At 32.7% G+C, this 25,670-nt stretch overlaps 1 protein-coding gene and 1 pseudogene across 7 annotated transcripts in view; both read right to left on the bottom strand.

Annotated features, from left to right (window-relative positions):
- The window catches only part of LOC145297486 (high-affinity choline transporter 1-like), a 279,088-nt gene that overhangs the window by 120,503 nt on the left and 132,915 nt on the right, over positions 1 to 25,670 (bottom strand). Inside the window, exon 1 of one of the 7 annotated variants that reach the window (XM_080143367.1) lies at positions 13,291 to 13,556. The exons of the other annotated variants lie outside the window; for them this stretch is intronic. The gene's annotated coding sequence lies outside the window, so the exon portion shown is untranslated. Of the gene's footprint in view, positions 1 to 13,290; positions 13,557 to 25,670 lie in introns of those variants that run through there. 7 annotated transcript variants of the gene reach the window in all.
- On the bottom strand, positions 15,878 to 15,995 carry LOC145301493 (5S ribosomal RNA; annotated as a pseudogene).

The following is a 25,670-nucleotide window of genomic DNA, read 5'->3' as shown; positions in this document are numbered from 1 at the left end:
ACAAATATCGTAACTTTTATAAAACAGATGTATATATATATATATACACTTGTGCCCGATATTATTCATACTCCCTCTTGAAAATTGAGTTCATTAGGTGTAACTTTGTAAGAATTTGTTGTTTACGTCCATATTGATACATATTCTTAATAAACCTCTTCTGATCATTTTCGTCGTTTTAAAATCTCGGGATACTTGTAATAAAAGAAATATACAGCTATTTATAAAATCTGCAATGTTCAAAAATAATCATACCCCCTTATTTTTTCAGTATTAATCGAGTTTCTGACTGTTTGTTTCCTGTTTGATTCTTATTTTGAATGCTTTTATACAACCTTTGATTAATTTCATTTCGTTTTTTGCATTTTTCAGAAATTAAAATGATATCAACTGAAAACCAAAAAAAGAATAAAAATTATTAGAATGGGGAAGAAAAAAGAGCTTAGTAATGATCTTAGGACTAAAATTGTTAATTCACATAAGGATGGTTTAGGTTACAAGTCAATTTCCAAGAAATTTGAGGTCCCTACAGCAACAGTACAGAGCATCATCAAAAAATTCCAGAGCCACCACACAACAAACAACTTGATTGGTAGAGGAAGGAAAAGGAAACTGTCTGCTAGAGCCACCAGGAATATTGTAAGAAGTGTTAATGCAAATCCAACCACCACTACTAAGGACATTTTAGAACATCTGGAGTCTTCTGGCATAAAAATATCAAGGCAAACATTGCAAAGGACTCTGCATGAACATGGTCTGAAAGGAAGAAGACCAAGAAGGACTCCATTGCACACCGGAAAACGCCTTGCAGCACGTCTAAAGTTTGCTAGGACCCATGTGAATTCTCCAGAGTCCGTTTTCTCAAGTATTTTGTGGACTGACGAAACAACAATTGAATTGTTTGGCCATATGGATGCTTCTTACGTTTGAAGGAAGAAAGGAGAAGCTTACAACCCAAAGAACACCATACCCACGGTGAAACATGGTGGTGGTAACCTAATGTTTTGGGGCTCCTTTTCGGCTAGTGGTCCAGGTAGTTTAGTCAAGATAGATGGAACCATGAAGAAGGCGCAATATTTGGAGATACTCCAGAAAAACATTTGACAGGATGCGGAGAAGCTCCATTTAGGACCAAACTGGGTCCTTCAACAGGATAATGATCCAAAACATACTGCCAAAATAGTCAAGAAAGGGTTTGAGGATAATCACATTAATGTTTTGGAATGGCCTAGCCAGAGTCCTGACCTGAACCCTATCGAAAACCTCTGGCACATATTGAAAACTGAGGTTAAAAAGCGGAAACCTAGAAATTTGAGGGATTAAGAGAACTACTGCATTGAAGAATGGTCAAAAATCAGTGTTGATGCTTCTAAAAACCTTGTTGATAAATATCCAAAACGGTTACAGGCAGTTATTAAGTATAAAGGGCATGCTATTGACTATTAGTAAGAGAGGTATGAATAATTTTGAACTAGTGCCATTATTGTTTTTCTTAGTATAATGCTTCAAACTTGCATAATTTATTTATTTGTTGAGTTTAAATTAAATGCTTATGCTTGATTTATTGTTTGAAATCCCTTTAATATTGTCTATCTTCTGGTTTGAGCAATATTCTTATAGAAATCTCAAAGATCCGAGGGGTATGAATAATATCGGGCACAAGTGTATATATATATATATATATATATATATATATATATATATACAGTGATGATCATATTTATTGGCACGGTAAAATAAAAGTTAAATTTTGTCTAATAAATTCTAAAAAAGGGATTAAATTAAAGAAAATAACAAAGTATATTATGTATTTTTAACTGGCCTTTCCGATGCAGCAATCGGATTTTAGAAAAAATAAATAACAAAGGAACAACAAACATAATTGCAAAAAACCCTTGTTCAAAATTATTGGCACGGCCTTGTTTTTCTTTTAGTATCAGTATAATATCAATCAATTTCCGGTTTACGTGCTTTCTGAACTTTTTTATAGCCATATTATGCTTGTTTAACGCTAATTCAGTGAATAATTTTTTTCAGATAATTTTTAGATAGCGATTTATTTAAACTATTATAAGTGACTAAATTATAATTTTCAATCGCCATGGTTAAAACTAAGGAACACAGCGAAGACGTCAGGAAGCTTGTTGTAGCATGCCATACCAATGGGGAGGGCTATGATAAGATTTCAAAGAAGCTAAACCTTCCCAAATCCACTGTTAGAGCCATAATAAACAAGTTCAAATCGCAAGGCCACGTTATGAGTTTAGAGGGTAGAGAGAGAAAAAGGATTCTTTCCCCAAGAGATGAATGGAAAATTGTTCGACAAGTAAAACAAAACCCAAGGATCTCTGTTGGGGAGATTGTTGATGAACAGAGCACCTCTGGAGTGAATGTATCTCGACATACAGTTGGTAGAGTTTTGAAGAGAGCTGGTTTAAAAGCATGTCGTCCGAGAAAGACTCCCTTATTGAAGCCTATGCACCTGAAAGCAAGGCTAGCCTTTGCAAAACGTCATATTGATAAAGATGTTGCATTCTGGAAACGTGTTCTATGGACTGACGAAACGAAAATAGAGTTATTTGGCCATAATAAAGTGTCTTATATTTACAGAAAATCTGCCGAAGCTTTCCTGCCTAAGAACACCATACCCACAGTGAAGCACGGTGGAGGCAGTTTGATGTTTTGGGGATCCTTTGCTGCCTCTGGACCAGGGCGACTTGTTAAGGTCACAGGTAGCATAAAAAAGGAAGATTATGTTAAAATATTGGATGAAAACCTGAAAGACTCTGCTAAAGAGCTCTCACTTGGTCGTCGTTGGTGGTTCATGCAAGATAATGACCCAAAGCATTCGGCTAAACTGACTAAGAAATGGCTTGAGGACAATCATATTAATGTTTTGGAGTGGCCATCACAAAGCCCAGACCTTAATCCAATTGAAAATTTATGGAGAACATTAAAATTGAGGGTAATGCAAAGGAAGCCTAAGAATCTTATTCAATTGGAGGATTATTGTCAGGAAGAGTGGGCTAAAATTACTACTGAAGAGTGCAACAACTTGGTTGTAAACTATGAAAAGCGACTGAGGAAGGTAATCAAGGCCAAAGGCTATACAATTGATTATATTAAATAAATCGTGCCAATAATTTTGAACAATTTTTGTTATTTTCTTTAATTTAATCCCTTTTTTAGAATTTATTATCATCACTGTATATATATATATATATATATATATATATATATATATATATATATATATATATATATATATATATATGTGTGTGTGTGTGTGTTTTATTACCGTTTTATCTGTTTGGTTACATATATTTCGGATGTAGGACCATGTTTACAATCCAACAGCCTCGTCAGACCTTACAGACCTTATATATATGTTTTCTGTAAGGTGTGACGAGGCTATTGGATCGTAAACATGGTCCAACATCCGAAACATATGTAACCAAACAGATAAAACGGTAATAAAAAAATAAAACACATATTTGCTCTGCAATAGTATTGAGCATTCTCTTCAGGTTTTTAATAATTACCAGTTTTACCATTATATATATATATATATATATATATATATATATATATATATATAAAATTTATTTATATAAACATTGATGGCTACATATGTGCATACATGTCTCTATAATCACCCGCGTTGGGGGATTACGTCTTCAGGCCAAGAATTATCGTCGAGAACTGATATTTCAAACAAAGACATTTTCTTATTTCGTTTACAAAGTTAGAATGTAACATGGGTGGGGGTTATGAGCGGGGAGAGGACAAGTGAGGTCTTTGAAGATAATAAACGTCTTTTTTATTTCCCTTTTTTAAGTTTATCTATCCCATCTTTTGGTTTTTATGGCATAAGGTACTTGAGAATTTTGTATTTTTGTCTTGCGGTTCGTAAATTAAAAACATTTCTTATGGGCATTGAGTACTGACCGGTGCCGTTCAATCCACACACACACACACACACACACACACACACACACACACACACACACACACACACAAACACACACACACGCATTAGAAGCAAACATACTCAGGAGTGGATATACACTGTTCGTTGTATTTTACTCACACACACGCACTGAAAACAGGCCATCGCCATAACTATATCGACACAAGAATAAAATTAAAATAAATTAAATAAATAAATAAAATAAAATAAAAATAAAGTAAAATAAAAAATAAATAAACAAACAAACAAATAATAAAAATAAACATAAACCCCTAAAGTTATCAAACTCCTCATGCATACATATATATAAATACACGTATATACACACACACACACCTTGATACACCTGCGCATTTATACACATACACACACATAGACATATAATGCTCACATACAGTTATAACATGTTTACATCTATACCTTCATACGCATTTATATCAATGCACGGACCCTCAAACACAGACATCCATGTACACACCTCGATACCATACATCATGACTGTTATTATATCAAAACTAATATTAATCCCACTAACAATCCTAATAATAATAATTCTTATAATATTGATAATGACACCACAATATCAATAATAATAACAATAATAAGACTGTCGATTGGAAACCCCAAAACCCGTGGACCCTAACAAAACACAGATATACATATATATACATATACATATACATATATATATATATATATATATATATATATATATATATATATATATATAAACACACACATATACACACACATGCACACGCACATCAGCATACACAGAACACATACACACAGTCAGACCATCCGCAGGCACAGACACACATCCCCATCCACACGTGTCCCCAAATCTCCACAGACGTATACGAGACACACATACATATAGACACCAACATAGGCTCATGCATATACCCACATACATACACACGCATGGACACAGATACCCGCTTACTCACAACGCATAAAAACAGCAATACATGCACAAATGCAAAAACCTTTTTTTAATAATAGTAATAAGGTGCCATTTTACTTCAATAGGGTGATAACCTCTTTATATATGAAACAGTGTACTGTATCACTCACTTCCCACGGGCGTATATATACATACATAACATACATGCATATATACCCAGACATCCATACATTCTTGTAATATACATTATTACAATCATCGTATACGAGACAGCCTATTTTAATAGTTCAGATATATATATATATATATATATATATATATATATATATATATATATATATATATGTATATATATATATACATTTATATACATACACACATATACACATACACATGCATACAGATACATACATAAATACACTTATGCATACATATTTACACAAAATACAGACATATCTATGTACACTGCCACCAAATGATACATCTAAAATAGAAATAGAAAAGAACTCATTCACTAAATAATTCTCTTTTCTATCAAAACGCACACGCAAAGTTATATTACCCGCCACCACCCGCTTGTTACTTTTTCATAAGTTGTACGTTTCTTACTACGTAAAAAGTTATACTACATAAAAATTTATAGTGAATTCAGCTTGAAGTCCATAGGTCTATACTCATATTTAGCAAGCACTCTTTCTAGGGTTACACAGATATACATAAGATATATAACGATATAACAATACTATATAATAACATATGACAAAAAATCACAGTATTTAGGTTATATAAACGGAGTATAAAGGCTTATATATTGTAGTACTTACCTTCATCTTTATTCATTCCCCCCGATTTCTTTATTTCCTTTTCTTCTCTTTCACTTTTCATATTTTACTTTTTTTTTATCTATTTATTATTATTATTTTTTTTCTACCCACGTATATATACATATACATGTAGATCATATACACATACATGCACACACCCAAACATATCCACATGCATACATTATTACGAGGTTCACCTAAACAATCTATTACTCGTTTGGTTCAAATATACTTTCATACAGGTATTTATTTAGGTTAGTAATATTACAACTGCTTGAGAAAGTAGAATATTAAGCGACTTATGTAATCCATACGGGTATGATCATAGTTATGATCTATATGTATATATATACGTGGGGGTATGGGTGTCGATGTGTGTATGTATCTGTGTATGAGCGCATCCATGCTTGCGCACACGTACCCAATTTAGCACCTTAAGGAAAATTTTGACGTAAGCGGGAGCGGCACGGGTGTCTATGCATGCATGCGCACATATGTGCATATATTTGCATGCCAGGGCGGAGATGTATGTGTACATGTGAACGTTTCTTTAAGTATATATGTGTGAAACCCTCTCCAAACAATTAACAACAAATAAAAACCAAATAAATAAACCGTATCATAGTCCCCCCCTCAACAGGTCAAGACATACTTACAAAGAAATCATCTCACCAATGAGACGCCAAAAACTTTAACATTAAGACTCGAATTTTAAAGTAACCCCCTTGCTCCTACCCCCACATACTCCCCTTCCCCTCCATGTATCCCTATGCCCTCAGCCACACCAGAAATGAACTTCCCAGACCCTCCCCCACAAGTTCCTTAAACTCTAAAACTAAAACATTACCGACATACCAAGCACCCCCTACCACCTTTCCCCCTTGTTCCCTTCCTCTTTTTTCCACTCTTCTCGCACCCCTCCCCTGACATCATTCACTCTTTCATCCCATCATAACGAACATTTCTGTAAAAGTCTGAGGAAGCTACAGACGGCAAAAAAAAAAAAACGGCCGGGTAGCAGAAACAATAATGTAACTTAACAGAAAGATACGGTAATAAAAAATAAAACGTGTATATATATATATATATATATATATATATATATATATATATATATATATATAAAGTATGAAATAAAACGAACTTTTACATACTTTATAAGATTATTATAATCAAATGTTTCCACAAGAAGTAAATATGAAAAAAGTCGTTTCTATGACGTTAGGATCCAAAATAAAATAATTATTTTATAACATTTGAATCTCATAACTAAAGTATATTATATACCATATATACTGCATGTAGAAAAACTTTTCATGCTAGAAAATAGCTTCCATGCATTTGTAACTTTTTAGTGACTTCTAAAGCCGACATACACACACACACACATATACACTAGCAGGCCGCCCGGCATTGCCCGGTCGTAAAATACGCTTAAATATGATATTTTGATTAATCCAATGATTAAAAATGTTTTTTTTTTTTAAAATGACTCCTGAGCTACCACCGTAAATCAAACCAAAACGTTTTGCTTATGATTTACTTTTTCATATGACGTTAATGCCTGAGCTATGAAGACATATTTGCTGCAAGGCTAAAAATTTAAATATAAACTAATAGCTGTTACATTACGCATGCATATTCGTAATGGCATCGTTCAACCTTCATTTGGCAAATTCTATTTTTTTAATTTTCACACTTTTACACCAATTTTCCCTGGCTAAAACCGAATATAAAGTTTCGTGTGGGTTCAAATCTGTAGACAAAAACTGACAGAGGAGTTTGGTAGGCAAATTTTTTAAAAACAATTATATATACACATACATAAATATATATAGAAAGGGGTTTGTGTTTATTATAACCTTTTTATGCAAATATTATACGCAAGTATAAATCATTTAGAATATCTGCATGAACATAATTATATGTAATAGTAAACTAAAGATGATCATCCCATAAGAAAACCGAAAAAACCAATAGGGAATTAATTAAAATGAATGTTTAAAAGAATTTGCAAATTAGTTAGATCTTTTGCAGATGAATACAATTCCACGACCCATATATATCAAAGTTGTATTTTCTTTTTAAATAAATAGAAAAAAAGGGTTTTTAATATGAATATCAATACACACACAAAAAATTAATAGTAGTGTATATATATATATATATATATGGACCAGTATGTTAGAACTTTTTGACAAGCATAATTCTGTTTTGTTATTATTATTTGCCTCGGTTTCTTCTATTCCTTTTAGATCTAGACACTCACACAAGGAATGTCTGGAAAGGTTCCAAAGTGAGATCTGTACTGTACTGGATGTTTCCATTCGAATTTGTTTGGTTATGACAGTTATCTTCTGACTAACGAGTCGTACCATCTGTCGTCAGTATATTTGTATTTTTCTTATATTATGTTCTAAAGAATTTACAGTATTATCATTTATAAATTGCATTTCACCTTTAAATTGTAATAATAAACGTGTTAACATTTCCATAAAATATCCTTATTTGTTAATATTTATCTCACACACGTGTGCGTGCTTGTACATGGTGTATGTATGCACGTGTAACGTCTAAGAAAAATCAATGTTTTTCAATTTTCTATTGAATAGAATTTTTCCCCATTTTAAACTTGAAATATAGACTGTTGATTATTAGATTTTATGGCGTGCCTTGGTAGGTAATTTAGGATGAAGCCACATATGTTTTTTTTTTTTTGGTGGAGGGGGGGGTAAATAAGTTGACAATTATTTTTTTTTATGGAAATCACTCCAGACAAAGTATGAAACAATTTAATGTAGGGAGCTAAAAAAAAGTACTTCCTCAAGGTTAAAATCTAACCAATGAATAAGTATTATGCAGATAGATTCCGAGCTAGAAATCAACTATTCTTCCCCCTTTGTCAGAAATATGGCTTATGGAATGTGAGGTCTAAAGGACAAAATAAGCCAAGATCCACTTTCTACTCACCTTAATTTATTCTGTATGTATTCTTTATTTCCTAAATGATAGATAATAATTAACCAATAGATGGGACCCTAACATAACACTTCAGATCAGAGTGAACATAGGAATAATAGCAAATAAGACCTCACACTTCTCAAAGCTCTAAAATTGATGCAATTTCGAGCTTTGTTTAAGACAGAAAAATAGAGTGTTTTAATTTATTAACTAGGCAAGCAGTTCCAGTACATGGTATTACAGCACCGTTGTCTTTTTTAATAATTGTAATGAGAAAAAAAACACTTGAAAGCAATCAACAACATGCTTCATTGGTGAACATTGTGTTACATTACTGAAGTTATGGGCTTAGAAAGGGTTCATTTAAAAAGAAAATATTAATTTAAAAACTAAACTAGAATTAAAATCATCACAGCTACAACATTACAGTAAACACCAAGGTTATCCTGAAGAATAAATTGAATATGAAAAAACAACAACAAAAAACAAAAAAACAAACAAATAGTTCAAATAAAACATGTTAGAATATGAATGCAAGTGTTATATTTGTAATATACTGTAACAATGGTTGCAGTCAAATATTTAGAGAAAGCAAATTGTATTCATGTAGAGATATTATTGCTATGTTAACGGTATGGTACCATGATCAAAACAAGAAGATTTTTTTTTATTTCCCCGTTTAGTGTCACTAACGAGTTAAAAGAAAAAAAGGGAGATAACTTATCTAACTACAAATGAGATGACTTTTAACTAGTCTAACACATTTTTTTTTATATAAATGCTTGACTTTTAACAGAAAATTAAGACCGTAACAATGTCTTTAAAAAGTATTTGAAAAGTAGTATTCTTTTTTCTTTTTTTTTTTATTTACACGGTGGTCACCACTTATCAAGGCCCGGAAGCCACTCAGGGATAAGGGTTATTGCAAGTACAGTACGTTAGTGTCGAGATTTAATGAAGTGTCTACTTAAGGGGGCGGTTCATCAGGAATTTGTTTATGTTGGACTTGAAAACATCCAAGTTGTAGTCAGGTGGGAAGCAGGCGGATGGAACAGAGTTCCACAGGCGTGCAGTTCTAAGAAAGAAGCTTTGTTCATGGAACCTACGTTTTGATTTAGGCACAGATAAAGAGTGGGGAAAATTTTTGACAGTGGATTAAGCTAGACGGATGTTTTTCGTAAAAGATTGGCGAGGGGGGACCAGAGATTGGAGTTCAGACGAGCACCTGCCATGGAAATAACGATAAAACAAAGATAGGCTCGCAACGTCTCTTCTGTGGGAGAGAGGTTGCAGTGAAGAGAAAAGGGCATCCCCCACTAAGCCACAAAGTCTATTTTGTATTCTGTCAATGCAGGATAGGCTGTTTTTAGCAGCTCCTACCCAGATATGGCAGCAGTATTCCATCCTTGGACGTACTTGGCTTTTATATAGATAATTTAATTGTATTTTTAAAAGAATTAGTTACAAAATCATTATTCATTCAGTTTGGTCGATATATGTGATATTTTTTACTTGATTTGTTAAACAAATGAAAACAATTTGACAGTATAAAAAGAGACCTTATTCTTCTACCAAAAATATTTATATTTTTAAAAGTATTTTGACTTTTTAAAAATATTTGTTATTTATTTTTAATGTTTTTTTATTTTTTTAAAACATTTTTACTATCTTGAAATATTGTTACACACACACACACACACACACACACACACACACACACACACACACACACACACACACACACACACACACACACACATGACACATAAATACACTTTGAACATTCTTGGTGCACCAAAAATAAGTTTTAACATAATTTAATTATTTTAAAAGCAAACAGAAATAAAAAATATACTACTCGATAATCTAACGATAATCGTTAATAATAACAATAAAAAAATAGATGCGCTGGGTACAATTTTTAATAAAAGTTCAAATTTAAAGGTTTTAAAAAGTGAATTAGACGTTTATATTTGGACAAAAACGTTCATTTAAGAGCAACAATCAAATTTATTCAACATTTGGAAAAAAAAAATGACTGTAATAAGTGAGGTATTCTAATAGTTCCTATACTACAAATGAATTGAATATTGTTTACTACAGTCAAAAGGTAAGTTGATGATGATGATGATGATGACGGTGATGATTACTAACCTGCTATTCATACCAGATGCAAATGGTGTGTATCACATGTAATGAATTCAGTGAAGGAACGACTTAAAAACTTGATAGTCGTGTTATTTGTTATGCACAATAAAACACTTAGATAAAAGCATTGACCTTTCCTTTGGAGAAGGACGTGTTTTAACAATAAAAGGATCCAATTGACAAAAGATATCTTTATTTGGGGCTATAAAAATTTTCCATGGAAAATATTATATGTTAAATAGATTCAGTATAATTTTCATCTTTCCTAAAAAGTGGTGAAATAAAATACATAATAATAATAATAATAATAATAATAATAATAATAATAATAATAATAATAACACAACGGACATTAATGCTAAACACAGCCGAAATTAGAACCTTGGGGAGGCTTATTGCTATCCAAATTCCAATGAAGACCAATGGTTATTGCCAACATGAAATCAATGGCAAACTGCTGTTGTGATAATGCAAATTCAGTTGCAAAGGTTATTAAAAGAGGTGGAGATTACCCAAAATCTAAGGAGACTTGGTGTCATCCAGATTCCAAGGAACACAGGTTGTTGTTGGTAAGTAATCTCTGATGATGACCTGTGTGAGTATTTGAAATAATAATAATAATAATAATAATAATAACAATAATAATAATAATAATAATTTTCTCAAGATAACGTGATTAGAACCAACCGCATCAAAGCAAGGATCGACAAAATACAAGAAAATAGCAAATGCAGACTTAATGTACAAAGAGAAGAAATAATAAGTCACATAATATACGAATGCAGCAAACTAACCCCCAAAGAATATAAGAATAGACACAATCAAGTGGAAACGGCAGTACACTGGGAATTATGCAGACAACTGAATCTTGAACACCCAGAAAAATGATGCAAGCACAAACCGGCAGTAATACTTGAAAATGAATGTCACAAAATCCGATGGTACATGAATATACAAGCAAGGAGATCGGATGTCATACTAGTTAACAAGAAGGAAAAGGCCTGCCAGAGTGTAGATTTTGCCATTCCAGCAAAATACAGAGTAAAGATCAAGGAAACGGAGAAGCAGAGCAAATTAACTGAACTGGTCAGAGAGCTGAAAGGGATATAAAAGATCAAAAAGTCAAGATAAGACCACTAATAGTAAGAACGCTAGAAACAATGCCGAAAAACTTGGAAAAGAGAATGAGAGATTGGAATCAGAGGGATGGCTGAAAAGATACAGCAGATAACAATAATGAAAACGGCTGAAATATTAAGGAAAACCCTTGAATTTGGAGACTAATAATACACATAAGCTACAGGTACAAACTGGACATATAGAAACTGCTACAGATGTAAAAGGAGTATAACATGGAATCATGAAAACTGAAACGTTGTAAGTTAACTCCCTGTGGCCCCTGTTTTTTTTTTTTGTGTGTGTGTGTGTCTCTCCAAAAACTGACGCCGCACCAAATAAGTGAGGAGGGCCAAGGAGGATGGAAAGAAAGCACTTGCCAGATCTTCGCTGAATGTGTGCAAAGAGGACTGAGACCTTGGGGAGGCTTTTTGCCACTCAAATTCGAGTGAAGACCAATGATCGCTGCCAACAAGAAATCAATGGTAAGCAGCTGTTACAATAACGCAAATTCATCTGCAATGGTTATCGAAAGAGGTGGACAGTACTGGAAATCTGGGGAGATATATTTGTCCGGATTTAGAATGTATTCGCAAGATAAAATCCAAAGAATATCCACCAGGTTTATATAATAGTGCTCAATAACAAATAGAGCTATTTAAATTAATATTTATTTATTCAGACATATGCAGGCTTCGTTAAACTGGCATGACAATGTTTCAATCTTATCAAGCAAAAATGTCTGTCCCTTTTTTTTGGTGTTCATATTGGAAAGCTTTACTGGAAATATTTTTAGCAAGCTTTGTTCATTTAGTATTACGTTATGGTATACGCAATATCTTTTTCAGGTATGCAAACATTATAAGAAGAAGATTAGTAATTTAATATTTAGATGATATCAGTAAAATTTTTGTTTTATTTTCAAGCCTAAAATATCCAGGGAGTTTATATTTGTTTTTAAAAGTTGTTGGTATATATTGTGAGATGAATGGAAAAAAGTGGATTTACCGGAACTATCAATAAAATTTACTCATATGGTGAAACTTTAAAATATTTTGTCTTTATTATGAAGACTTCCTCAGAAACTAGTGGATATATATATATATATATATATATATATATATATATATATATATATATATATATATATACACACACACACACACACACACACACACACACACACATATATATATCCGAATTTGAAATCACATAGAAATGAGAAATAAAAGAAGGGAATAAACAGAAAAAGAAGAGAGAGGACAGAAAAAAATGAAGAAGGACAAAAGGGAGGGACAGGTTAAAATTTCTTTTAAAAAGTTTGATACTGGCAAGAAAAATGAGAATATAAAAAAAAGGCTCACTTGCTGTCGGCCTATTCTCTTTCTTTTCCGTTTCTTCACAGCCCAGATGCATGTCAAAATAAATAGATATTTTCCCTTGTTGTTTTGCTCTCTTTCCTCTTTTCTTTCCCGTTTTTAGTTTATTTTGTCAGGAAAACTCGCAATTTCAGATAGTTGTGCCAATGGAGAGCAACAAAACACAACTTGCAACAAAAGAACTTTCAAAACGTCATACGTAAAATATGAGAAATGAAATATAAAAACATAACTGTTTATCTTTTCTATCTGTATTGTCATGGTTGAATTAATTTTTATGGATGTTAATTGGCACAGTAGTAATAACACTGAAAGAGATTTTTTGTTGCATGACATTTGGGACTGGTTGTTTCAGTCAACATTTACCGGCTTATTCACTACAGCAAGGTATGACACAAGATCGCGTTTTAATGTGAATAAGTAAGGGAGGGGGGTCCAGCACTTAAAAAGTTACTCAGGATCACTTTGTATATATAAAATAGTAATAGAATTATTAAAGTATTCCTGTCTGTTTATTTGATTGTTTGTTCACAGTATATGCTATATATGACGTCATAGCAGATGATGCCATGGGTGATGACGTCACATATGACGTCATAGAAAAACAGACAGTCCAAAAATTAGTGGGTGGTGGTCAAGTAAACATTCTCGGGCAACGCCGGGTAGATTTTCTAGTAAATACACATTTATATATATATATTAGTGATGGGACGATTTCCACATTTTCCTTTTATTCTGATACAATTATCGATTCCATTCTAAATTCCCGATTCCAATACAATTAACGATTCCGATTCTTTTAAATCTCTAAATATACATAGCTACAGTTATTTTATTTATTTACTATTTATTTTTAATTTTCAGATTACCTTAGACACCCATGTAATATGTGCATATATTTTTACAAGTACAAAAATACAATTCTTTGAGGGGGGGGGAGATGATCTATAAATTCTGGTTTTACTCGTAGTTTAAAATCAATAAATATTTATCATTTTATCATTAGAATCAGCAATGGGAAATTTTGTTTTAAACAACAAAAAACAAAATATATAAATACAATAATAATAAATAAAAGTATAAATTTTTTAGCATAAAAAAATAGGAATAAATTTTTCCAGTTCTGATACCAATTCCGATACTTCAAAAGTTCTGATTTTTCCAATTCCTAATTCGGATTTCGACTAATCGTCCTATATATATATATATATATATATATATATATATATATATATATATATATATATATATATGTGTGTGTGTGTTAGAGAAGGAGAGAGAGGGGGAGAGAGAAATTAAGCATTGCATTTATAACTAAATTAAATATATATATATATATATTTATATATATGTATATATATATTTATTTATTTATTTATTTATTTATATATAGCTCCCCATCTGGGAACATCATATTGGTGAAGAAAAAATTATTCCCAACGAGCATTAAGGTAAAATGCTCTTTCATATATAAATAATTGAATTCACAGACACGTGCGCGCACACACACACACACGCACACGCACATACATATTCAACAACTGAACCTTGTCTTAATGTTTCTCAATATCTGTCACAAACTCAAACATCACAATATCATTATAAATCAATGGTCAATATATTTTCTGAAGTTGTCTGTTGATCCAAACGAAAACGGTAAACTTCGCTTTTAATGATTTCTTCTTGCGTTTTTATTTTTTTTGCATGTTTTTTCAGACATCATATAATTTTATCCTCATCTCTCTCTTTCTCTCTCTCTCTCTCTCTCTCTCTATATATATATATATATATATATATATATATATATATATATATATGACACTCCCTATTATGCCTAGAATCTCTTTTCCAAATTTTAGAAGAATGCGTTTGAAGATGTGAATTAAATATCTCATTTACTCTGGTATGCACCATTTATTTCTATTTATATAAACAATATTGCATATTCATGAGTATTACTTGCGGACTTTGTTTTGAATATTTCAGAGCCTCTAAATAGAAATAATGGTTGCATCAAAATTAAAATGAAGACAATAATTCTCAATGTTCCAGGAAAATATGGTATACCTTTTAGAAGAGTGATATAAACTGTAAAACTTTCGTTTTTAATGATTTCTTCCTGGGTTTTTTAGTGTCTTTTTCAGACATCTTTTCTCCACAACATTAAATTTTATAGTATATCGTGTATTTTATCCTCATCTCTCTCTCTCTCTCTCTCTCTTTTCCTCTCTCTCTCTGTATGTGTGTGTGTGATCATTGCTACTTCGTTACAGAAACTTGCCATCTCTTCTGATTGGTGTAGAGCGTCCATACATATGTAGACGGCTCTTCAAACCAGCTACACTCTTGCAAAATCGTTCACAGAGGTGACAAGAATTGTGGATTCATCATATATATATATTCCGATGCCTCTGTTCAGTTTCAAAAGACGAAAGACAAAGGATACTCCCTGTAGGGGCAGCTGCAAAAGTTGCACAATCTCCAAACACATCTCTCCTGAATCGGCACTGCTTGAGTCCAGTGAAAAGGAAAGTCCAGGACGACTGGAAACAATGTTGAGATAGGCAGAGATCATATACAGCACCTAGAAGTCCCAAATGGTCACCCATCTGGTACTGGCCAGGCTCATCATTGCTTAGCTTCAGTGATCTGATGGGAACCGGTGTGTCAAACGTGATCATGCCATATATATATATATATATATATATATATATATATATATATATATATATATATATATATATATATCTGTTTTATTTTTTATTACCGTATCTTTCTGTTAAGTTACATTATTGTTTCGGCTACCCGGCCGTTTTTTTGGCCGTCTGTAGCATCCTCAGACTTTTACAGAAATGTTCGTTATGATGGAATAAAAGAGTGAATGATGTCATGGGAGGGGTGCGAGAAGAGCGGGGGGGGGGAAAGAGAAAAGAGGAAGGGAACAAGGGGGAAAGGTGGGAGGGGCTGATTGGTATGTCGGTAATGTTTTACTTTTGGAGTTTAAGGGCATTAGGTGGTTGTGGAGGACGGTCTGGGAAGTTCATTTCTGGTGTGGCTAAGGGCATAGGGTACATGGAGGGGGGAGGGGGATATTTGAGGGTAGGAGGAGGGAGGTTACTTTAAAATTCGAGTCTTAATGTTTAAGTTTTTGTTTTTTTTTCTTTTGGCGTCTCGTTGGTGAGATGATTTCTTGATAAGTATGTCTTGACCTGTTGGGTGTTCGCTTAGGTTCGGAGGCGGGGAGCTATGATTCGGTTTATTTATTTGGTTTTTATTTGTTGTTAAGTGCTTGGATAGGGTTAGCTAGCGGTCGTGCGCACGAGCACACATATACACATATGCATACGTACACACATATATACTTAAAGAAACGTTCACATGTACACATACATCTCCGCCCTGGTGTGCAGATATAGCGCATCATTCATTCTTTCATCCCATCATAACGAACATTTCTGTAAAAGTCTGAGGATGCTACAGACGGCAACAAAAAACGGCCGGGTAGCTGAAACAATGATGTAACTTAACAGAAAGATATGGTAATAAAAAATAAAACGCATATTTGCTCTACAACAGTATTGAGCACTTTCTTCAGGTTTTTATTAATTACCATTTCTACTATATATATATATATATATATATATATATATATATATATATATATATATATGTTTAGATATATACATATATTAACATATATATATATATATATATACACATATACATATACACACACGTGTATAGATGTGTGTGGGTGTGTGTGTGTAGTCTATGACACTCCCTATTGTTGATAGTTTCGGTAACAGACAAACACTAAATCTTAATTATATTAAGATTATTATATACTTCATAGAATTAAGTCGATCGGATTGTCAGTTTCACACCTAAATAACGTCTGATATGAAAAATCGATATTTCATTCTGACTAGCTTTCTTCTTGAAACTTTAATGCATATTATTAGATGCATTAATTTTTTTTTATAATACTTTTGCATTTCTAAATTTTGAAATGAGGATTGATTATTTGCATTACATGGATTCTTCGGACTACTGGAATCTAAATGATAATGATCTCTTCAAAATTCTTGCATGTTCTGTCAAACTTAAATTTGAAATAGCATAGTTATTGATAAATATGTAGATTTAATTAAGAATATGCATTCTTATATTTCATACGACATACAAGTACTTCAACTAGTATATGATAAAACCATATGATAATATATAAAAATCAGTTGTAATATTTAAAAATCACTAGTATTGTATCAAAATTTGGTACATGTAAAAGAACTTCAAAACATAATTGAACCAAGAAGGAATGATTTGCAATCATAAAAGATGTACAGAATTAGCAATCGACAAATATGAGTCAAAACAATTTGCATAATTAACAACTTACCTTAGTTAAAATTTTCCACGGGCGTTTTTCACACAAGTAATTAGTTAGTTTCATATAGTTTCAAAATTGTGACAAACAAATGAACTAATATTTTAGAAAGGTAGAAGACCAACATACAAAAACATGGAGGGTTCAATAGATTTCGAAAAATAGGTCAGTGAAGTAGAAAAATGTTTTTTACAGAAGAAAGTAGAGAAATACTTTAAATTTAAACACTTTCATCCACATAAGGTTTGTTTATATTGACTTACGATTGCTATTTTTTTCGCTTTTTCATCTTTATATCATCATTATATTTGAACCAAACGGAAATAAGTATGTAGAACAGGAAATCATGCATTTTAAAGTAAAACATTATTTACATCATCAGCCAACCATGGATATATTTCAATATGAAAACACTTGCCTCTTTCCTTTTTGCTGGCAATACGTAAACAACACAAACAATCCCATAACCCTTTCCATAGAGATAATGTATGGTGAACATTGATTATGTAACATGTCTTTGGTTAGCAAAGTCTGGTGGCACTTATCCTTCTCCAGGCCATGCCATCTGACAGCTTCTGAAAAGTTTCATCATAGTCTATTTTATTTACAAGTCTTAAGCTGATCAATGTCATATGCTTTTCAAGCCAGGCTCTACGGGCAAATTTATCTTTCGTTGACCTTTGACAACTAAATATTTTCGTTTACTAGCTAAATAGAAAGGTTACTAGTCAAACACACGTGTTTTGGAATATGGCATCTTTGTTCCGTGACGAGTACATACATCATAAAGATGTTTCTGTGTTTTTTAACAAGTGTAATTCTAAATATGCATTGAATTTTATTTTATTGAACGTATAAACATTTGAATTTCTTCAGGTGTTTTTTAAACAGCCTTTGTTAAAAAGAATATATTTTTTTAATAAACTTTAAAAAAAAAAATAATTTGACATTGCTTGTTTTATTTAAAAAAAAATAAAGGTTGAAAAGACATTTTGCACTCAGTAATGAGTTTTGGGAGATTGTCCGTGAAAAAAAAAAAACGCAGTCGCCAAAAGATAAGCGTTTTATTATTTTTGCCAAAGTTGTTGTAAGGTAGGCTAGAACATATAATGGACTAATTAGAAGACAAGCATTCTAAACCACTTCTGTTTATAGTATCAGATATAAAATAAATAACAATCTGATCATTTCCTAGATACATATGTTCAAATGCTTACGAAACTGTCCTTTTTTTGGTTTGCAATATTAAGTGAAAGTGACTCATAGTTTTTGTATGTTTGTCTCTTGCCTTTCTAATATGTTATTTGTTTATTACAATTTTGAAGCTATATGCCCATGATTGCAAAAATATGATGCGATACCTTCGTTCAATCTCAATGGATACCCCCTGTAGTTACATGTGTAATTGTTAGGCAAGGGTTGTAGAAACACAAACTACACCTCTCCTGAATCGGCACTGCTTGAGTCCAGTGGCAAGAAGTGCTAGACGACTGGAAACAATGCTGAGATAAGCAGAGAACACATAAATCACCTGGAATTCCCAAAATAATCACCCATTTTAATACTGACCAGGAGTGATCTAACGGGAAATGGTGGTCAACGTGAATTATGCCGTATGCAAAAAACTGACTGACTAAAATAGCAATGGTTTATAAATATCTAAAAATCACTTTAAACGTTTGGATTAATGATTATTTACATAAATTAAGTATTAATGACCTCAAGGACGATTGAATTTGTCAAAAAGTATACTTTTTCATAAATATATGAAACCCACTTTACCATCCATCAAAAGATAAAATTAATAACGGCTTATGTGAATCAAGATATCAGACATCTTGTTTTACATTCTAGGATGACTGAAAATGCCCCCAAATTTAAAAACATTACACTTTTTTAAAAATTTCATTTTTACCCCCAAACAACGTACAGTGGCACTTTGATGTAGGGGGATACTATCTGGGACATAATTTGTAAGGGTATTAAGTAGGGAGTTGAGTATCAAGATATCTGTTTACATTATGGTTAAATTTCTGCATGTCAGTACAGTCAGGAAAGCAAGAATCCGGAAGGGAATTCCCAAAGTCTAGAAATTCTAGGGAAGAAACTATCAGAGTAGAAGGCTTTTTTTGCATCTAGAGATTTCTACTGTGTAGGGGTGGGATTTTGCTTCTTGTCAGGTGTATTTCTGTTGAAGTGGCACAAGGGTTTGTAGTTCGTTCGAGTATCCACCATTAAAATACTTATAAAATAGGCAGAGGGGTGCAACATTTCATCGATGGGATAGCAGCTGAAGCCTAGCTGATAATGCAGGACCTAATAAGTTGGCCACTCTCTTTTGATCTCTGTCTAAGTGTGGAAGACTAGCAGCAGATGCACCAGCCAAATGTGACAACAATCCTCTATACATGGGCGAATGGTGGCCTTGTAGAGGTACAAAATGATCTCAGGCGTCGTTAACTTCCTGGCACAGTAGAGAGAGTCCACCTTCTTTGCGGCAGCCTTAGCAATGCCCTCGATATTTCTGTTTCAACTCATGTTCCCTGTGAATGTTAAGCCAAGGAGTTTGAATGAAGTACTTTCAGGTAATGTATCATTGCTATTAGTGGTTGAGAAGGTTTTGTGTAGTCATTAAAGAAAAGAAGCCTAGTCTTAGTGGCATTGAATGTAACCATCCAGTTTTGTCCCTATTCCACTACAGACTGGAAGTCTTCCTCTAGTGTTTCTGTCATTTTCTTAGATATGTGTTCATCTGTTTTCCCCTCATGCCTGTTATAGAGCATGGTGTCATCAGCAAATATATCCATCTCAGAGACAATTTTATCAGGGAGGTAATTTATGAATATCAGGCATAATAAAGGTCCAAGGATCGACTTCTGAGGTATACCTGCATCCATATCATATTCTTTAGATGTAAGACCATCGAGGACAACCTGTATTTTCTCTTATTTAAGAAGGATTTAATTATGTTTAGTATTCGTCCAGCAATACCATAAGATTTGATTTTCATGAGAAGACCATCGTGCCATACCCTGTCAAAGGCCTTAGATATATCTTGGGTTACCGTTCTACCCTCCCCTGCTTTATCCAATGCATGGTATATACATTCAGAGATTACAGTTAGAATATCTACAGTAGAACGAGCTTGCCTAAGCCCATACTGTTGGTCGGGCAGAAGTTTAGCAGCTGTAAGGTGGTGGACTAGAGCTTGATTAGTTATGGGCACAAATAGTTTGGTGAAAAGAAGGAGGAGGCTAATAGGGCGATAATTTAATGGGTCAGTTCATTTGCCAGAATTTTTGTAAACTGGTACCACAGAAGCAGTTTTCCAGCAGTCAGAAAAGCAAGATTTGTTAAGGCATTTGTTAAAAAGTTTTGAAGAGAACAGGAACAATCACAGCAGAGCATTTTTTTAATAGTACATCCGGTATGAGATCAGGTCCACATGCTTTCAAGGTGTCTAGGTATTTTATGATATCATGTACTTGAGAAGGGTTGATTTTCAGATCATTTAGTGTGGTTTCTGTCCGCAGAGGAAAATGCATGCATGTGTCTATCAGAGTCCTTACGACAAAGTGGAAGGTAGCCAGACATATTTATATGGACAAACTTAGAGAAGATGTTTTTTTATTTCACCTAAAATGACCCCAAAATGGTAAATAAACCCAATTATTTTGTAAATGTCTATTAAAAATTCATTCTTTGGATTTTGTCTAAAATAAATCAAAAGAGACACATGCTTTATTTGGGTTTTACTTTTTGATTCTGTTTCGTATTTATTGGGTTCTTCAAACTACTGTTCTCATCTTAAGTGTTATTTTCACAAATGTTTTGATCGATATAACTAATGACTGTTCAGGTATACCTCGTCAAACTCAAGAATTTTTCTGTTGACTTGGAATCTTTCTGTCGAATTCGGGAATCTGTATGGTATTTTGTAGAGAACCTTTTATTTAATTCACCGAGGTAGCATGCCCTCGTTCCCTCAGCCATGACTGGGTAAAAACCCTAAGTAATTCGCAATTGTATCTTCAGTATCACCTGCACTGAGGATGGAACCTTCAACCTCCAGAAGAGTGTAACTTTATAATTGAATTACCAAGCACTTTATCCACTACGCAATATGTCCTTGATTCTTTTTGTTTATTTTTATCAGTTGCCTACACATCGAATTCAGCTGATCAGTTTTGACGATGAACATTTGATTCATTCTTGGTTTGTAATCTCAGTAAATGGACACAACTTATATGTAACTAAATGTGTCCACATCAACCATTTGCAAAAAAAAATTAAAGATTTTATCTATAAAGCTATGTGTCATTAATATCAATATCATGAATAATTTTATTGGCTGAAAATAAAATGTTGAAACTGTCTATAAATATGAATGTTACACTTTTATTGACATACCATTGTTTGTTTAACCAACAATCAAACATTTTTGTCAAAATATCTGACATCAAAACATAAGGCATATTTGCTTTTGAGATTTGGAGTATATGTTAGTTAATACAGTAACTAATAAAGTTTTCAAGACTATTCTTTAAGAATTATGACGGTCATTCCAAAAGTAAAGCCTCCAATTTTTTTAAACTCAACTGGATGAAGAACTATGAAGACTGGAGTGGTACCATTAAAACGAGCTACCTTTTGTGCTTTAGAATTTAGTCACCACCATTTTCAATGCACTTTTGCCAGCCATGAACGATGGCTGTGCATGGGCATTCAGAGCTAAAAAAGTTGAAAAGTTACAAAGACAAGAATGGTACCATTTAAATGAGCGATATACTGTACTCCAAGAATATTTTTCTACATAGTCACCATCATTCTCAATGCACTTTTGCCAGGAATTCAATGATGCATCTCTCTTTCTGATGCACGTGCCATGACAAAGATTGCTTTCTTAGAGTCTCACAGAATCAATATTTGCAACAGAAAGATGAAACTTTCAGTTAATGCATAAATTCAAGTCATCATAACAATGCAACTTGGTCCATTTGGGTGGTGAAGTGTTTCTAGTTTAGTACAGCAAAATACAAAAAAAATTCATCTTTTCAATCCAAACAACCGCCGAGTTTGATATCACTACTGGCACCAGACTTCGTCTGTCTCTGTCACTGATCTAACCTGTCAACTCCATTCATACATTCTTCCTGCGTGATTTCACATGATTTTCCGTGACTTCCGCCAGCGCACACCTTTTAAACCTATGGGCGCCATCTTGATTTCTCTCTCTTTCGCCTAACTTTCGCCCGACACACATGCGGTAAGACTTCTGTTCATTTGTTCTGGGCTTTCCCCCCTTTCCTTTTGCTAACTTTAAACAATAGGTGGAATAAAAAAATTGGAGTCACTGCTTTTGGAACAACCCTCATAGATTACTTTTGAGTTTTGAAAGTTGCATCAAATGCTTTTGGATGATGTAGTTTTTCATTGTTGTTGCATTAGCAATTGTTACCGTATTGTTTAAAGCTATACAATTTTGAGCCATCATCAATTATGTTGAATTCAACATCAATGCCAAGGATTCCAGATTAAGTGCAGTTGATTCCTTTATATACCTTGGCAGTACTTTCTTCCTCAATTCTGACATATTTATGAGGATTGAAAAGGCCAGTAAAGCTTTCAGTATGCTTGAAAACGCATGTTCTCAGAGGCATCATCATTACATTGAAGCTTGATATCTCACGACACCAACCAATTATGCGACTATACTTTTCCGTCATAGTTTACATTTCGGCATTTTATGTTTATATTAAAACTTGCTATTACTTAGTAGTTTTAATATAATTTTTATTGTAACATAGGAAACGTTTACTTGGTAACAGCTTCCGATTTTGAAATCAGAAATTAACACCAGTGTTGTCAAAATAATAAATTACCTATATAATAATTGGGGGGGGGGAAGGCATCATTAATTTGTTTTCAAAATTTCTTACTTATTAACACATAAGAAAATAAAATTGGATTTTATTATTAGAATATTTATTTTCTCAGGTTGAAAATATTTTTGTACATCTACACAAGTTGAACTGAAGTATGTTTTATATTCTAACCTATCCTTTAATAATGAAACATACCTGAAATATATAGTAAGTTATAAAATATATATGGCGATTAAGCTACATAGAATATTCCGCGTTTCATCCACACTAGGATTCATCAGGTGGATGAAACGCGGAATATTCTGTATAGCTTAATCGCCATATATATTTTATAACTTACTACCTAGCTCTACCTACATATTGGGCACTGTTGAAGTAAATACTTAAAGTTTACGTATAAATCTATACTTTTGTATATTAATTTATGTGGTTAAATGAAGTAGTCATATATATATATATATATATATATATATATATATATATATATATATATATATATTAATGAATCACAATATAGCTATATTCCCAGAACCAAGGTTTTATTTATCTTAACAATCAGTTCTTTCAACATTTCAAAACTTCGGTATGTTTTACAGACCTGTTTCGTTTGTGTAGAACAATAAATATTTTTATGTTAATTTTGAATTTTTCTTACATATACTCATCAGCAAGAAACAAGCAAACATTTTTCTTCAAAAGAAATAAGCATGATCATATAATGTTTGAAATGAATATTATTATTCAATATTAACATAAAATATTGATTGTTCTATGTAAACGAAACAGGTCTGTAAAATGTTTTGATATGTTAAAAGACTTATTGTTAAGATAAATAAAATCTTGGATCTTAGAATATAGTTACATTGTTATTCATTTATATATGTTCTGTTGTCATATTTAACAGCTTTTTAAAAAAGGATGGGTATGCACAAAAAGTGCAATAGAAATAGCCATAATCATATAATATAGAAGAATTCACATCGAGTGTTTATTTAGGTTGCAATATTTGTTTTAAGGGTAGTGTCAGATATATATATATATATATATATATATATATATATATATATATATATGGCATAATCAGGTTGACACACCAGTTCTCATCAGATCACTGAAGTTAGGCAATGTTGAGCCTGGCTAGTACCAGATGGGTGACCCTTTGGGAATTTGAGGCATTGTATGTGCTCTCCGATTATCTTGGTATTGTTTCCAATCGGCCTGAGCCTCCACTTGCTACTGGTATTTAACACTGTCGACTCAGAAGAGGTGTGGTTGGAGATTGTACACCTCTTGTTACAAATATTCCACATACAGGCACCTTTACAAGACTGAAGGAAGCCATTATTTATATATACACATAATCATGTTGACATTCTTTTAAGATCACTAAAATTAAGCAATGATGGGCCTGGCCGGTACTAGATGAGTGACTATTTGGGAATACTAGGTGCTGCATGTATTGTGTCGGAACATAGAAATTTTCAGATTAGTATCTGGAGGCACGTTAAAACCACTGGGAGAGATGCACTCTCTATCTTCGTTGAGATATTGCATCTAGGAAAAGGAAAACTGATATAAAACTTAGTCTACTGTCTAGTTTGTCTTGTGCCAATCATTTGGTCCGACTTAGGTTAGCAGTGATTCCAAAAAGTGTGGGTGGTCCTATACAAAGCCTTCACTATTCCACTATTAACTAAACATCTGTGTGGATTTCAAACAACAGTCTAAACCTCATATGTCAGGATTAAACAGGAGAGACCATATTTATACAAATATATTGTCTTCTCTTTTTAAAAAATTCGATTTACTGTATTATTTAATATATATATATATATATATATATATATATATATATATATATATATGCAGTGACGCCAATTAGAAAGTCTGCACTTGTCATTTTTTCAAAAGTCGCAAATTTAAGCTAAATTGAATGTAACTGTTTAAACAATCCATACCTCATTTGATTCACCTTTTATTCTTCTATAATTTTACCTGTTTATATTTGGCTTTTTAATTGAATTATCCTAATGTTCACACCAATTTAAAAAATTAACTTCATATCGAGAAGGCAAAAAGAAACTCTGCAGCAA

Source organism: Euprymna scolopes, chromosome 18, assembly GCF_053919585.1.
Source record: "Euprymna scolopes isolate OS-2025 chromosome 18, ASM5391958v1, whole genome shotgun sequence".
Lineage (NCBI taxonomy): Eukaryota > Metazoa > Mollusca > Cephalopoda > Sepiida > Sepiolidae > Euprymna > Euprymna scolopes.
The sequence above is the reverse complement of the archived record's forward strand: the minus strand, read 5'-3'. Positions and strand labels throughout refer to the sequence as shown.